At 40.1% G+C, this 15491-nt stretch overlaps 1 protein-coding gene across 2 annotated transcripts in view; it reads right to left on the minus strand.

Moving 5' to 3' along the window:
* Positions 1-5505, minus strand: part of Col8a1 (collagen type VIII alpha 1 chain) — a 127667-nt gene extending 122162 nt beyond the window's left edge. For both annotated transcript variants that reach the window (XM_090347402.1, XM_090347392.1), the window contains exon 1: positions 5420-5505. The gene's annotated coding sequence lies outside the window, so the exon portion shown is untranslated. The remainder of the gene's footprint in view (positions 1-5419) is intronic.
* Positions 5506-15491: the final 9986 nt, after the last annotated feature.

Below are 15491 nucleotides of genomic sequence, written 5' to 3' on the forward strand. Positions count from 1 at the left end.
GTTGTGCTTTGTATCACAGCAGAGAACATTTAGATGTCTGGACATCTATGGGGTTATTATTCTGGGTCATATTAAAATCTAAAATGAAGTCAAAGAAGGCTCTTTTTCCAGCTAAAATCTAGTCAAGGTAAGGAGGAATTTTAATAGATGAAATGCTTGTAAATCTTTCAACAGGATGAGCCAGTCTTCAAGAGGTAGTGTTCATAAAAAGAAAGGTAGTGTCATTAAAGAATTAGATAACAACAAAACAATTCATCTCTAAAATAGAAAGCTTAGGTTCATAATCGCTTAGCTTAATCATAATCTCTTTTCCAGCCCCTCAGTTTTCTCTCTTCTGCTTGTGTTTCAGAGGCGGGAAATCTCAGCACTGCATCACTCATCTTTATAGTTTGAGGTTTCGTGCTTAGTCTTTCCTTTTGTCATAACCCATCTCAAGCCTAAACTGTACCCCCAATCAGTGTTTTTAGTCCTCAGTGTCTTTCTTGATGGTCTGTTATATAAAAAAATTCTGTTGCTCTTCTAAAATACTTGGGTGACTATAATATGGTTAAATTTCTGAAGAAGGGAAGAGGGAAAAATGATACATATTAATGTATTTGTTCTGACCACATAAAAATTGTTCTGCCACTATAGATCTTAAGCCCGCTGCCAAATATAGAGTGTAATTCCTAGAACTAGGTAGGGATATAAAGGGTTACAGAGAGTGCAGGCAGGGAAAATGGCAGGACATGGGTGAGGCTGAATTATCTTTTCTATCTGTCCAAAAATAAAGAAATCCTTATCTTGATACATTTGACATTTAGTAATTCAATGTGCTTCCAAGTTTCTTAAAGAAGCTTTTATGGGAGGAGTTAAAAAGACTGCATATATTACACTTCACCTCTTATTTTTCATTTACCCCCACACTTAATAGAGATTTGTCCAGCAGTTATTTTGCTGGTCCAGGTTCTGGAATGGTGAAAAAATTCACAAGGTCATTGTGATAGTGGAGAGGAATAACTGTTCTTCAAAATGGTTTGTGTCCATTTTGCCTAGATATTCTGCCACAGAGAGGTAGTGATGGAGAAAGCCTCTTCCCAGCCATGGCTTCTGCTCCTACAGACATTGTGACATTGTGTGTGGAACACACATTTCAGTTATTCAGCTATTTTCTGATTTTCATCTACAAGAGCCCCAGCTTTGGTTGTACTATGCTCATTTGAATGATTTTGGGAAAACATCAACCTTTCCCACCTTTTCCATCTGTAAAACAAAACTTTTAGTTCGTATCAGCCCAAATGTCCCCTCCAGCCTTTTTCTGTTAGAGTCTCTAAATCCTATTTAATCCTCAAGAAGTTAGAACAGGTTCTGGCTAAACCTCATCTCAAGAGAATTTACAAGAGGCAAGGAACAATGTCAAATATCCTTTCTTCTGAGGCATATAAATTCAAATTTAGATAAATATGAGCTTTTTTTAATTTGATGGAGTAAGAATAGATATCTTACTTGAGAGCTTCAAGTAAGATATCTCTCCTATTGAAAATAAAAGCAATGACACAGAAGCACTAGGATGGCAGCTACATATTCTGAGCAAGTTGTACTCAAGAGAGAAGGGCCAATTTTCATTTTCTAGGAAGGATAATGGAAGGGAGCTCTGAGTAAATAAAGTGGGGAAGGTGAATCCTCAGTCTGTTTCAATAATATCCACAACTTCAGCTGTTGATTTTGCTCTCATGCAACATTGAGGAATTAGAATTCATTATTCTTTATTCAGTGACTTTAGTTCAGGGAAACCTTGGTTTTATTTGATTGTAGTGGTTTCGTGGAGATTGAAGGACAGAGGGCATCCAGCCTGCAGCCCTCCCAACTCTCCTGTAGCTCCTTTCAACTTCTCTCTGCAAATCTGCTTGCTTGAGGAAAGACTATAAAGAATGTCTTTCTTCCAGCAGCAGTTTCTAAAGCCACAGTGGAATCTCACACTGGCAGCTTCTCTCTGTTGGTGCTGAAACCTAATGAACTTTCCAGCTCTTCACCCTTCTCATCTCTCTAAAAAGGGTAGTTAGTAACATCATTATTAATAACTTCTAGTTTAATAGAAGATCCACTATTTTATTAGATTCTAAGCATTTAAAAACAAGTTGTAAGCTGGTTACCTCCCCACCCCACCCCACAACCACCATCCCTTCTAATTCCTTGGTGTTTTGAGGTTTTGAGTGATCCTTTTTACAGAGTGCTAAGGAAAGATTACCTAAACTCCAAGAGGCACTCATTGTCCTTTTAACCTCTACTTCTCCCTTGTTCTCAACTGGGGAGAATAAGCTCTGTGCCTTCTTTAAATGATGCACATAGATTCTTATAAGTCCAATGGATGAGAAGGAAGTTTTAGCCTGAAGAGAGACTTGCTTCTGTTTCATAGAGAGCCACTTGAAGAAGCAGAACTTGGCAATCTTGGTTGTATCTTAATCACATTGTAAGTTGCCTTACCAAGTTGAATGACCAAGGAAGGGAAGGAGTAAACTGGTCTTTTCCAGCTTTCAACTTTCAAATACTTACCCAACATTGCTGGTTATGAGAGTTGGAGTTGGTTTTATTGACATTTCATATCATCAGTTAAAACTGTGTTTTGAAGGTTGTATACTTATAATGTAACTTATGACCGTTAAATTCCTGTGGGTTTTACAGTGGGGCAGACATGAAATTATTTTGGTTGCTGGTACTAAGCTGTTTTATTTTGTTAGAGGAAAAGGTCTGTTGAGAAGGATCTTAACTTTTTAGGGCCAATAGAAAATCCAAGAGCAGACATGAACTTTTTGCTCTTTTCCATCACCTCTGCCACCAGGACTCCACATAAATGAGGGCAGCAGGAGGTTTTATTTTATAACAGGGATTCGGATATTTCTGAGACTTCTGTGGTACCCTCAGTTTCTTCCCAACTTCTTACTCATTTTATCTTTATAGCCTTCCTTTTTTTCACAAATGGAAATAAAGTAGCATAATGCTTTCTAATTTTGGAGATGATAACATTTTATAATTGTATCAATAGTAGAAGACCTAAAAAATGTTTTTCTCTAGGTATAGCAAGTCTTCAAAATGAGCAGGGCATCCTGTCCTCTGTGTTGCAAGTAGAAGAAAAAAATCATCTGTATTTTCTTTCTTTGAGAAAACTATGGAATCATTTAAAGCCTGATGCAATGATGTTGAAAGGGATGGCCGCCAATCTGATCCAGGATCAGTTGTATATTCGTATGGGGGAGACTCACACTTTGCTATCTGTGTAAAAGGAACAATATTGGTGTACTTGCATGAAACCTCACTGCTGATTTTTTCACAAGGATGTGTCATCTTGCCTGATAGGTACGCTATGGAAGGAATCACTTTGATTAGCCATGTCCCCTGGGAGGGTTAGATCATAAGTAATCTAAGATGATGTCACCCAGTTACTTAGGGGCTTGAATCTAATGGCTGGGATGGCAGTGACTATTAAACCACTCAGCTGGTCAGTTTATGGCCAGGAAACACAGAAGCAAACTCTCATGGAATACTTTCATCCCCAAATTTAGGAATAACAGGGAATTGTTTGACACTTGGAACATTTTTTTTCCCTTAGAACACTTCCTTCAGGGAGCTCTTGTGAATGAAACAGTCCCCGTGGAGATGGACTCCATCAGGCACTAACACAAAGGAAGAAGTAAGTTGGAAGTATCACCCACGTGGTTTGGCCTTGTCCCATACATGTTCCCCTGTCATGGTTGATCACTCACTTCTATCAGCTACTAAACAAACAGTCTGCACTGTGGTGCAAGATAAAAAGTATTTTAACTTGCTCAGGTCACCTATTATCTTGGCCAATGGTAATTTTATATCATTTTCTTATAGGAACTCATACTCCTTGAAATGACTTTTTTTCCCCAATTAAAAAAAATGAACATGACAGAACGCTTTACCTGAACTCTTTCATTGAAACAATAGTTTTGAATTCCTCTGATCCCAAACAATTTTAAATTATCTTTGCCCTTCCTTGTGATAGCTGAAAGATAAGGAGAGATGAGTTGAAAGGCCCTTAGTTAAGTTTCTAATAAGTTCTGTTTTCTTTGATTGTTTGGGTAGAATATTGCACATCTACAATGAGCTTTTTTTCTATGAATAACAATATAAAAACATTAACATAAAAAGAAAAAAAATGAACTATTTCCCTTACTTGAAGTACTTAAAGGGCTAAAATAGTGGTTTGTTTTCCTGACAGGCAGCTTCAGTTTGCCTGCTCTGAGCTGGCTTTTTGCAATTCTTCAGAGGAAACATTTGAAAAGGTTTTGTTTTTTTTTCTCCCACATGAGAGAGTTCCATCCCACACAAGCCACAGATTTTGATGGCAAACTTCACGCACCAGCATTCTGGTTTTCACAGAAGTGGCTGTGGAATATGTTTTTCCTCTCACAGGTGCACAGTTCCCACTCTACCTCACTATTAGAAGACAGACTCATTTATTCTCCTCCCCGTCCTGACCCCCCAAAGAATTTAGCTTAACCATTGGAAAGGAAAATTAGCAACCAATCCAATTTTTCATTTGCCACAGGAAGAATGGAGCTCTTCTAGCTCATCTCAGCACTATAGTCTGGCACAGAAGTATTGCATAATTTGGCCTATATTTTTCTCTCATGGAGAAACATATTGAAACGCTTGATAGTTGAGGTGTGTGGAGAGAAATCTGCAAATTTCTTTTTTTATATATACATTTTCTTCTTCCCAAACACAATTCACATTTTAGGATCTGGTGAAAAGTGATAGCTTTCTAAGAGCTCACCCTACCTCACAAGTTTGGATTTGTGCTTTCCTATTGACCAGCCACCTGATTACAGACCCTGGGCAAAGGGCACCGGATCACATCATTTTTTCCAAGCCCTTAAACCTGGAAAGATTTTTTTTTTTAAACCCACAGAAGTTGTCTTGGGAAACATCACAAAATTGTTAGCAGACCTTCTGACGGTGCTATTTTTAGGAAGCCAATTGTGTTCCTTTTAAAGTACATTTTCTTTTTTTTTTTTTTTTGACAATGGGACCAAGTTTTCTTTGCCCTTACTGACATGGGAAATAATTTACAATGAACAGACGTCAGCAACAACTCTCAAAGAGATACATTTTAACTTCAGCAACAGTCAGCGAGAGGGGAAAAGTGATTTAAAAGGAGAAAAAGCTTTTGTTATATTTCTGCCTCTATTTTCTGCCAAAAAAAACTTTCTTTCTTTCCTTTTTTTTCTTTCTGTTGTTGAAATTTTACTGTTCAAACGGAAGGGTTGTTTTCAGACCAGTTGCTAGTGAAGTAAGTAGCAGCTGATCTGGCATCCTGAAGAATCAACTCTCACCAAGCAGTAAGCGCCTTGCCCAGGCATCCTCCAGCAGCCACCCACCGGAGGTCAAACTGCCTGCGCAAGTGCTATCTTACCTTGAGCAAGTCAGGTCAGGGAGACGGGCGTCCAGGCTCCCACGGGCTCCCACGGAGAGGACCGGGGGAAGGGCTCTGACCCGCGGCTGGTAACATGCACTTGGCTTTTATGGGCAGGTGGGAGGGGCTGCTCCTCATAGTAGGTGGGCAAGGAAGGAGTGGCGGGGCGTCTGCGGGGCGGGCAGCCCCGGGAGGAGCCGGACACTTGTCTGGGGAGGGGCCGAGAGGGCAGATCTCCAGCCTACAGGGGGGAGGAGAGCCGGGATATGTGTAGGGAAATGGGGGGGGTAGAGAAGGGGGAGACAGTGGAGGACGACGGAGTGGAAACTGGAGAGGGAGGGAGAAATAAAACAGGGATCTAGACCTAGACCACAGATGGGGGAAGTTGGAGGGAATGAGGGAGAAAGGAGGGGGGCAAGGGGAGGAAGAGGGAGAGAAGAGGTGGGAAGAGAGAGAGAGAGAGAGAGAGAGAGAGAGAGAGAGAGAGAGAGAGAGAGAGAGAGAGAGAGAGAGAGAGAGAGAGAGAGAGAGAGAGAGAGAGAGAGAGAGACAGAGACAGAGACAGAGACAGAGACAGAGGGAGGGAGGGAGGGAGGGAGAGAGAGAGAGAGAGAGAGAGAGAGAGAGAGAGAGAGAGAGAGAGAGAGAGAGAGAGAGAGAGAGAGAGAGAGAGAGAGAGAGGAGAGGGAAGGAAAAGAGGGAGGGAAGCAAGCAGAGGGAAAGAGAGAGCTAGGAAGAGATCAGAGGGAGAGAGGGAGGGAAGAGAGGGGGAGAGGGAGAGGGGAAGAGGGGAGATTATCCGATTTTGCTTGACATTCCTTGAGCTGCGGGGAGGAGGATTTGTGGGTGGCTGTTATCACTAAGTGGTTTTCTGCGAATGTGCAAAGCTACATAAAGGCACTAGTAGTTCTGGAGCCCTAAGCCAGGAGTCTGGGCATCCGGTGGCAAGTTGGTGTGCTGGGTGGACCCTGGAGCAGGCAGCCCCTAGCTGCCAGGCTGGCTGCTCCTCTCCTGCCCACCCTGGTGTCCTCCAGCCCGCTTGCTAAGTCTCAGCCCCAACTCATCACTTAGGGCAATGTCACCACCACCCCCCTCCGCGCGCGCGCGCGCGCGCGCGCACACACACACACACACACACACACACACTCACTAAGAAGTGCTCTTTACAGCATCGCCTGGGGGAGATGCTAACTTCTGGCATTTATGTACATCAGTCCAACCTGGCTTCTGGAAAGAAGAAACACAACTCCAGCGATTCCTCCAGCATCTGCTTATGTAACGGGAGTTTAGGGCTTCTCTGTCCTCTGGTTAGTTTTGGTATCGGGGTGGCGGAGGAGGGGGGGGAAGCTCTCCTTCTTAACAATTAGAGAATCTCTTGGTGCCACAGGTCTTCTCCTCCACGTGCCTTACACATTAAGTGAAGATCAACCAAGGAACGCTGAACATCGGCTTGAAGTGATTAAGAAATGCACTCCGAGAAAGAAAAACAAGCTCCTTTCGCTGCTGACTGGTGACTCACTTCCCAGCCTGAGCTTGAGTTTTGCCACCAAAGGAATCCAGGCATTTGAAAAGAAAACTCGAGACTCAGGCCCAGTAGGGCTCCTAAGGCAGAGTAAAGGCAGAGGGAAGGATTGAGAGTCCCATAGGGACAAGGTAACTTTTTTATTTTATCACGTGTCTATACATCCACACCACAACCTTAGCAAGTAGGCATAACTCACCTTGTGCAATTTTCCCTTTTGTTTTGATGGAAGGAATCTCACAGGGACTGTGTATCTGATGCAAGCTAACGAGGGGCATAGTGAGTTTACAACCTTCTGCAATCTTCACTGAACCAGGCTGCTCCCATGGAGCACATAACTTGATCTCAAGTTAGAGCTTGTGTCTTTGGATGCTAACAAAGTTTCTGAAGCTCAGTTATAGCACCACTCCGGGCCAGATAGTTCTCTGTGGGGAGAGCTTCTGTGTATTTCAGAATGCTGGGCAGGCTCTCTGTCCTGTGTCGACCAGATACCAGTAGCTTTGCTCAACCAGCTCCAACTTTCCCTTTTACTTGTGAAAATGAAATGTCTTTGAAGGATAGAATCCCCCCTCTCCAAGAAAAAGTCTGCAGTGACTTTAAAAAAAAAAAAAACACTTTAAAAGAATTTGTGAAGAAACCATCCGTAGTTGCCATTTGGCTAATAACACTTGACATCATATGTGCTGTTTACACTGGACTTAGTTTCTTTCAGACATATTTCCACCTGTGGGCTTTTAGAGTCCAAAGCTTTTACTGATTGCTTTGTAACCAAGCCAGTGCTCAACCTGGAAGTCAACAAAGTAGAATTTGATGTGGTGGAGGGGCTTGGGGGTGGGGGGGAATGGACATGAAGGAAGTCCAACAATAGAAGACATGAGACTGTTGCCATAAATACAAATTAAAATAGATTTGCTATCAAATAATTTAGTCTGTCATTCAGATTTATTTGCGTCATATTTCTTATTCATTTGTATATATTATTAATCATTTATCTCTATTAATGAGTTATCCTAGTCAACTTATATTTAGTAATTTCTTTTTGTTTATGTGGCAACAACTTATAGCTACAGGTTTATCAGCTAGAAGATCATGCTTCAAATACGCATACTTTGAGTATTTGAAGAAATCATTCTGATGAGTACTAACACAGGAAAAATGAAGAGTAGTTGCTCATTTAATGAATGAATAAAAGAATGGTTAGAAAATTAAACATTTCACGTAAACTCTTCTGCCTATTTGCTATTTTATCTTACTTTCTCATACCCTGAATGACTTGCTTTCTTTCACAAATAGTGTATCTTTTGAAGATGTGGACAGATCCATTTTAAGTGTATGAAATATGTAACTTCTGTTATCAAACTTGGAGATTTGTAGAATTACATTATATATTCTGAGACCAAACTCTGAAGTCAAATTTTATAGGCTGAGAACCACTTCTGGGACTTTTTTTTTTATGGGTCATGGGGCTTGAACTCAGCCTGGGCACTGTCCCTGAACTCTTCCGCTGAGGGCTAACACCCTACAGTTGAGCCACAGCCTCACCTCTCATTTTCTACAGGTTAATTGGAGATCAGAGTCTCAAGTCCTTTTGTGCCAGGGCTGGCTTTAAACCTTGATCCTCAGATCTCAGCCTCCTGAGTAGCTAGGACTACAGGCATGAGCCACAGAACCCAGCTTCTAGGACATTTTAATGTCGCAAAGAACTATGTTCTGAGAAAGCAAAGCAGGATTGGATTGGAGGTGACACTGAGTGATGAAGCTTATTAGCAATATCCCTATTGTATTACAACAAATAATCTTTCAATTCTGACTTAAAGCCTCTCCAACATTCCACTTCCATCACATAGTTGTTCAAAGGAAAAAAATATAAGGCAAGAAAAGCTCATTTATGGAGAAGGTGATTGACAACTGTAGGCTGGTCTTTTTTTCATCCCTTGCTCCCTTTTCTTCAAATCGGAATCTCTAGCCAACTTCACAAAAATGCTCCTTTCATTCTATTTGAATGGTGGTAATGATTAGTTCATTTCTCTAGTTCTCACTTGTCTAAATTTGATCCAGTAACAGATCTGGACAACAAATTGGAAATCTAGGAATGCAACCTCTGAACTGACTCTTAGTGTGCCCTACCTCGACCTCTCTAAAGGTGACTGAGGGTTGAAATGACTTAATGTGGTAGATAGAAAGGAATCTAATGACAACATACTAAGTGCTTTGAAGTTTCCATCGTGGAGAGAGAATAACAGCGACAGATGACCACTCCATTTTTAAGCCAATTTTAAATGTAAGCTTTTTTTTTAAAGAGATGAACCTTATTTAGAATTAATCAATACATACTTGTTAAGAAAGGATATTAAACAATATGGAATATTTAAAATAAAGGAAAACAAGTGTATACATTTGTTCTTAAAGAGTTAAAATAAGCACGCAATCCCGGCAGTAGAGGAGGTAGAACCTGAGCTGAGTTGTGGAAAGTAGCTTTGGACAAATGGGCTATGAACTGTGGTGCATTTCTGGCAAAGGGGAAAAGACACAAGGAAATTCACAAGATGAGACATATTACCAAAATTTCATTTTTTTCTTGAATATAGCTTCTCTCCTGTGACTTTACAGATAAATACTTAGAGGCAGAGGAAAATATCTGGGCAAGGTGATGAGGAGTCTAATCCCATTTCCTTACAAATTCCTACAGAGATGTAAGAAGGAGACCGGAAGGCAGGACTTCCAGTGTATTCCCAGGATACCAGATGGGCTTTATGTGAAGGGCGGTGTCTACTTTGTGCATTTGAGGAGCCACATTTTTTTTCATCATCTATTGTAGCTTTAAGGTTATCTGCACATACCATCCATGTGATCCTTGTGTTTGCAAGGATTTCTGGTTTGGAAAATAGAAGAACTTGGCTTTAAAAGCTGTGTGTTTCATTTCTCTTTTCTCAAGATAACAGATTTTTAGTCATCTTTATGTGTTGCCCTTGGCAAATTTCCAGTTGCCATCCTTCCCGACACTCTTAAGTAGTTCAAGATATAAATGAGGTTGACTTTTGGTTTATGAAAGAATCACAGGAAGCTGACCTCAATTGGAGCAATTCTCACAGAAGTTTGCTTTCCAACTTTCAGAGGACTCCCTTGTCACATCAGCCTAAAACTGCTCAGCATCACCCCAAATATGACTGTGGCATGCGAGGCTGTTAAACAGGCAACTCTGCTAGAGGATTTAAATAGGAGTTTATTTACAAAACTGAAAATGCTTCACAGCCAGAAGAAAAGCACACCTCTCGTACATTCCGCAGAACTGCTGGATTTTATGAGTCACTATTTTCCTGCCGACCCAGATGGTGGAGCTGACTGACTGACATGGGAGATTACATAGAGGACTGCCTTGAATTCCTGCTGGCTTTATAAAGAGCAAAGGATAAAGGAAATCTGGGCTTCCCTTCTAGTTGAGAGGCTAACTATCCATGAAAACATAGGGCAGAGGTTTTATCCTTTTGGAGTCGCAGTCCATATTAGTAACATCTGGAAGCTGGCCTGAGCACTGGCTAAAATTCCTTTCACTTTTCAAATGCTGCATCTCTGTATTTATTTCATTAGGAAATTTAGTGGACTTTTTGCTATGGTCTAACATGTTCTATCACCTTCTAATTTCCAGAATTGACTTTTATTAAAGACTGAATCTTTTTCTAGTTCTTATCTTCTCTGTAACCAATGTCACCAGAAATAATTCTAACCTCATTCCTCCTATTCCTTAAGAAATTTCACTGTAATAGGGAAGGGGGGAAAACCAAGACGGGTGGGAGGGTGGGGGGGAGGGTAATGGGTACCAAGACATGTGAAAGGGTATCAATGTATGTGAATTAATGCACCTTCTATCTGGCAAATATCATGTAACCCTTTTATTAATTACAATAAAAATTAAAAAATTTCACTGTAGAAATCCTCTCATAAGACAGTGTGTTGGGAGGATAGCAATGTAGTTAGTATTTTCTTCAAGACTGTTCTTTTGCCGGGCTTTCCTATTCATAGATAGCTCTCTATCTACTCCATTATTTGCTGGTTAGAGGTGGAGACTTTTTTGTCTGGACTGGCTTCAAATGGATATTCTCTAGGTCTCAGCTTCCTGAGTAGCTAAAATTGCATGTGTAAGCCACTAGCACCCAGCTCTTACATTCATTTTAGTACTTGTGTCCAATTTTGATAAATTCAGTTATACCACTTAATATCTTAAAAGAATCTCTGCTTAAAAGACCTAAATGATCTGGGCATGGGTGGCTCATACCCATAATCCCAGCTACCCAGGAGACTGAGCTCTGAGAATCAGGGTTCAAAATCAGCCTGGGAAGGGAAGTCCATGGGATTCTTATCTCCAATTAACCATGAAAAATTTGGAAGTGGAGCTGTGGCTGAAGTGGTACAGTTTGTCTTGAGTGACAAAGCTCAGAGATAGTGCTCAGGTTCTGAGTTCAAGCCCCCGGATTGGCATACAAACACACAAAAAAGATCCAAATGATGACTTTAGATAAGAGGTCTCATAGGTGCCTTGGGCTTAAGCTGCCATGTTCCATCTCCTAATTACCATCAGTCCCCCAAGCTAAAAAGGATTAGGTCATGTCCTTGTTTAGTCACTTTTGATGGAACTACACTAATTTGAATTCTAAGGCTGAATGCCCTTTCTTAAAATTTGGGCCTAGTCTTTCTTTCCTGCCTCATTTATAGGCCCTGAGAGTCCTTCAGGGAAGCAAGCTCGTGAGGCTTGGCCTGCTGATGGACAGATGCTCATAGCATCCGTTACTTCAATGTTACCTTCATTAGCAAACTCTTGGGAAAAGCAGTATTATATGTATGCCATTATGTTTTTGCTATCTATCTTGTCTCAGACACACTTTTTTTTCTCTTCAGTTTCAGTGATCTGTCTTTGAAGACCTAAAACATAACTGACATGAAATCTAAGATAGATAATACATATATGTGGGGAGTAGACATTATTTTTTCAAAGAATTGGAGCCCTCCTTCACAGATCTTTCTACCACATTTGGTTCAAACCAAATCAAACTCAAATCCATTCAAACTGAACCAAACCAAACCAACTCAAAACATACATTTAAAGCTGCCCATTAAGTTTCTGTCAAGATCTTAAGAACAAGTATGGTGTTATTTCTAGCTTTGAGGTTCTTAAACAGTAGAGTGATAGAAAGAGAACTTTCTGTTCAATGTGGCAAATGCTACAGAAGAGGGAAGTGTGCACTCTTAGGATGGTTTAAATAAAAAATGCTGAACACACCAGGAAGGTTAATTTTTGTCTGTATTTGTAGGGAGAAAAATACAATGATGGATTCTTGTTGAGATTTGGAGATGCTGCTTGCATGGTGCCCTGCAAGTAGGTCCTCTCTGCCAGGTGAGGCTGTGGAGGTGAGAGAATAATCTGAGCAAATGCTTCGATATTGCTTTGAAATAAAAAGGACCATAATACACTTTTCAGTCTATAGCAGCATCACACACTTAAGTTTGCCTGAATGACTGAAGACTGTTTCACTGAGTGCCGAATGGACTCAAGACCTAAAGCCACTTATTTTTGGACCCTTTGTGGCTCTCCCTAACATTTTACTGTATCTTATTCCTACCCATTCCTTTTAAAGAGAAAAGATTTTCCAAGGTATCCTTGGATAGCTTCCATGATATCAAGGGGGCATGATTTAAAATCACACATACTGTGAATTCCATATTATTCCTGAATTATTTCCTAAATAGGACATATAATGGTTGGCATGTAGTCATTTCTGCTTAGATCCATCATATGGTTTTTGTGAGTATGCAGTGTGCTAGTACTAGAGCTCTCTATTTCTGGCAGCCCACTTGTTTTCCTATAGGGAAAATTCACATGCTTGGAGTTTCATTCTATGTATAAGCAAATAAGTAAGTCTCTTTGCCGGATAATCTCTCTTTTTTTTTTTAACCAGTCCTGAGGCTTGAACTCAGGAACTGGGTACTGTCCTTGAACACATTTTTCTCAAGACTAGCACTCTACTGCTTGAGCCACAGCAGTGCTTTGGCCTTCTTTCTCTGTATATGGTTCCGAGAATCAAACTCAGGGCTTCAGGAATGCTAGGTGAACATGCTGCCACTAGGCCATGCTCCCAGTCCACCAGATAATCTTAAAAAGATCATGGCTACATACATTATACATGGTTAAATAGACTTTATGTCATTAGGTAAGGAGGAAGGTAAAGAAACAACTTGCTGGTAAATGAAACTTAAATTCTTATGCAAAGACAGTGATCTATTCAGACTCCAGTTTTGTTCTCTTTGGATTTTACAGTAGGTGTTTGTGTCACTCTGTCTTGGCTTCATCTTATTTTTCTCATTGTCACTTTTGTGTTGCAATTTTCCCCATTCTCTTGAGTTTTCAATTGAACCCATCTATTGTGCTTTTTGCATCCTTTCTAGAATTTCCTTTTTTATTGGACTTTCTTGGCCAGACTAATTATCATGGAGGAGAAATCACATTTATCTAGATGGTAACAGAAGAATACAGATAGCTTCTTCTTTTTTTTTGAGATGGATTCTTGCTAATATTGTACCTGGGATAGGCTCAAACCACAATCTCTGCCTTTTGCTTGCCTTAGCCAAGATTATAGGCGTGAGTGAGCCTTTGCACATGGCCCCAAATTTCTTCATAGTAGGGTTATAATAAATGGCTATTGACTGGTTAATGTGCTTTTTTTTTAAAAAAAATGTGGTATTTTCCACTTATTTGACTAGAAAATAAATCCCACATCCCTTCAACTTTTCAGAGATTTCTCACAGAGGAAGTGCTTTGTAGGCTCTAAACTGAAAACCCTGTCAGGAGAAAGTCATCCTTTCATCAATGGAACCATTACAGACACCAGTATTGCCACTCTCTTACATGCATATAATCTTGTTCTGTTTACATAAATGAAAATATTTATGCAATAGTTGCTGCTTCAGTATGTCAGAGATCTACTGAGCCCTGTAAGTGAATGCAGGTCAGTGGCTGGAAAATTCTTGTAACTATATAGAGTTTTCAACTATATTTTATTTTACAAACATTTGTCTTCCTTTCAGCACTCTGCCCAAGGGAACATTTTTAAAAGTGTGTGGTGATATCTTTATGATTTCAGATATTTTAGTCCTGTGTGGAAGGAGATGTACTTTAGATTGTTTGATCAGAGTTAAAGTGGCAGTGTATTTGCCAGAATAAAAAAACAGATCATCTCAACATTAGATTACCATGAAACCTAGAGAAAGGAGTCCTTAGTGAAATCTAACTAAACCATTTCATTGATAGCAAAAATCTCATACAGGTTTGTTAGAAACTCTGACATAGATAATTCATTGGGGTCATTTAGAAACTTCTGTCTCCAGTTTTTTTATTTTTTTCATATGGCTAGGAAGTGAGTGATAACAAAGAGACTCATCTCCTCATATTCTTCAGTGGCAAAGCTTTATATAAAGTCACTAGGAATAGAAGTAAAAAACATAGTCAAAGTCAGAAAAAAACACAAGGAGAAATAGTGTCCTTTAAGTGAAATTTGACAGTTATTGACCTTTATGCCAGTATAAGGACTGAGCAAGTACAAATGAGCTGTGGGAGCTGCCATAAGACCCAGAAGCCACTACACATGCTCATTGGACACTGAAGGATCAGACTGAGACTGAGAGCCTGACATTGTAAACAGCTCTTCCATCCCTGGGCTGGAAAATCGGTATTGACTTGGCAGGGATACTTACTGAGGGACCAGTGCCCATTTGTGAACACTATGGAATACTTTGGGGGCACAGAGAAGCTCATTGACTCAAGGGACCAGCAAGAGGAATAAAATTGAAACTTGATCTGTTAAAGGAAGATGAATACAGTAGCTGGTCTTTAGTAGAATAGAGTATCATGGTCAATTATAGCTATGGAAAATACAAATGAATAAAGATGATAGGGAGACCATGACAGGGATGGAAATCAGCAGGATGGAAGACAATGATCCTAGGACTCCAAAAGACTAGCAGGGAGGAAGAGATAAAAGGTTCTATACTGCCAGGCCTTTTCTGGATTGGAAATGAAATCATAGTTGGAAGTAGAAATTAAAGAAACCCATAAATGTGCAGGGTGTGATTTAGTCATTCCTGTTGAAGGATAGATGCATTGGTGGGAACCTTTATACTACCATCACTATCCAATGTTATACGTGTCTTCATTTTGTTATGGTATAGAATTAGTTCCTCCTCAACACTCTATAAAATCCCCAGTTAAATAGGCTCAATGGTTTCCCTCATTTGTCATAATCAGTAGAAACCTTGGAATCTCCTAGCAGAGATTTGCAACAGAGTAAAACCTAGATACATAAGGCCATATAGTATGACACTAAATGAAAGGACCTCCAGGATATAGAAACAAAAGCCATGTAATGAGTGATTGTTGTCCTTAATGTACTATATTATCTGTCCCTTGGATATCTCATATTGTTACAGTATTTTACCTTGTTATCTGAGATATTGTATATATGCTTATTTCATTTTTTGAAATAGAATAGGGAAGGGGGGAAA

This window comes from Megascapheus bottae, chromosome 1 (genome assembly GCF_031878675.1).
Source record: "Megascapheus bottae isolate mThoBot1 chromosome 1, mThoBot2.hap1, whole genome shotgun sequence".
NCBI lineage: Eukaryota > Metazoa > Chordata > Mammalia > Rodentia > Geomyidae > Megascapheus > Megascapheus bottae.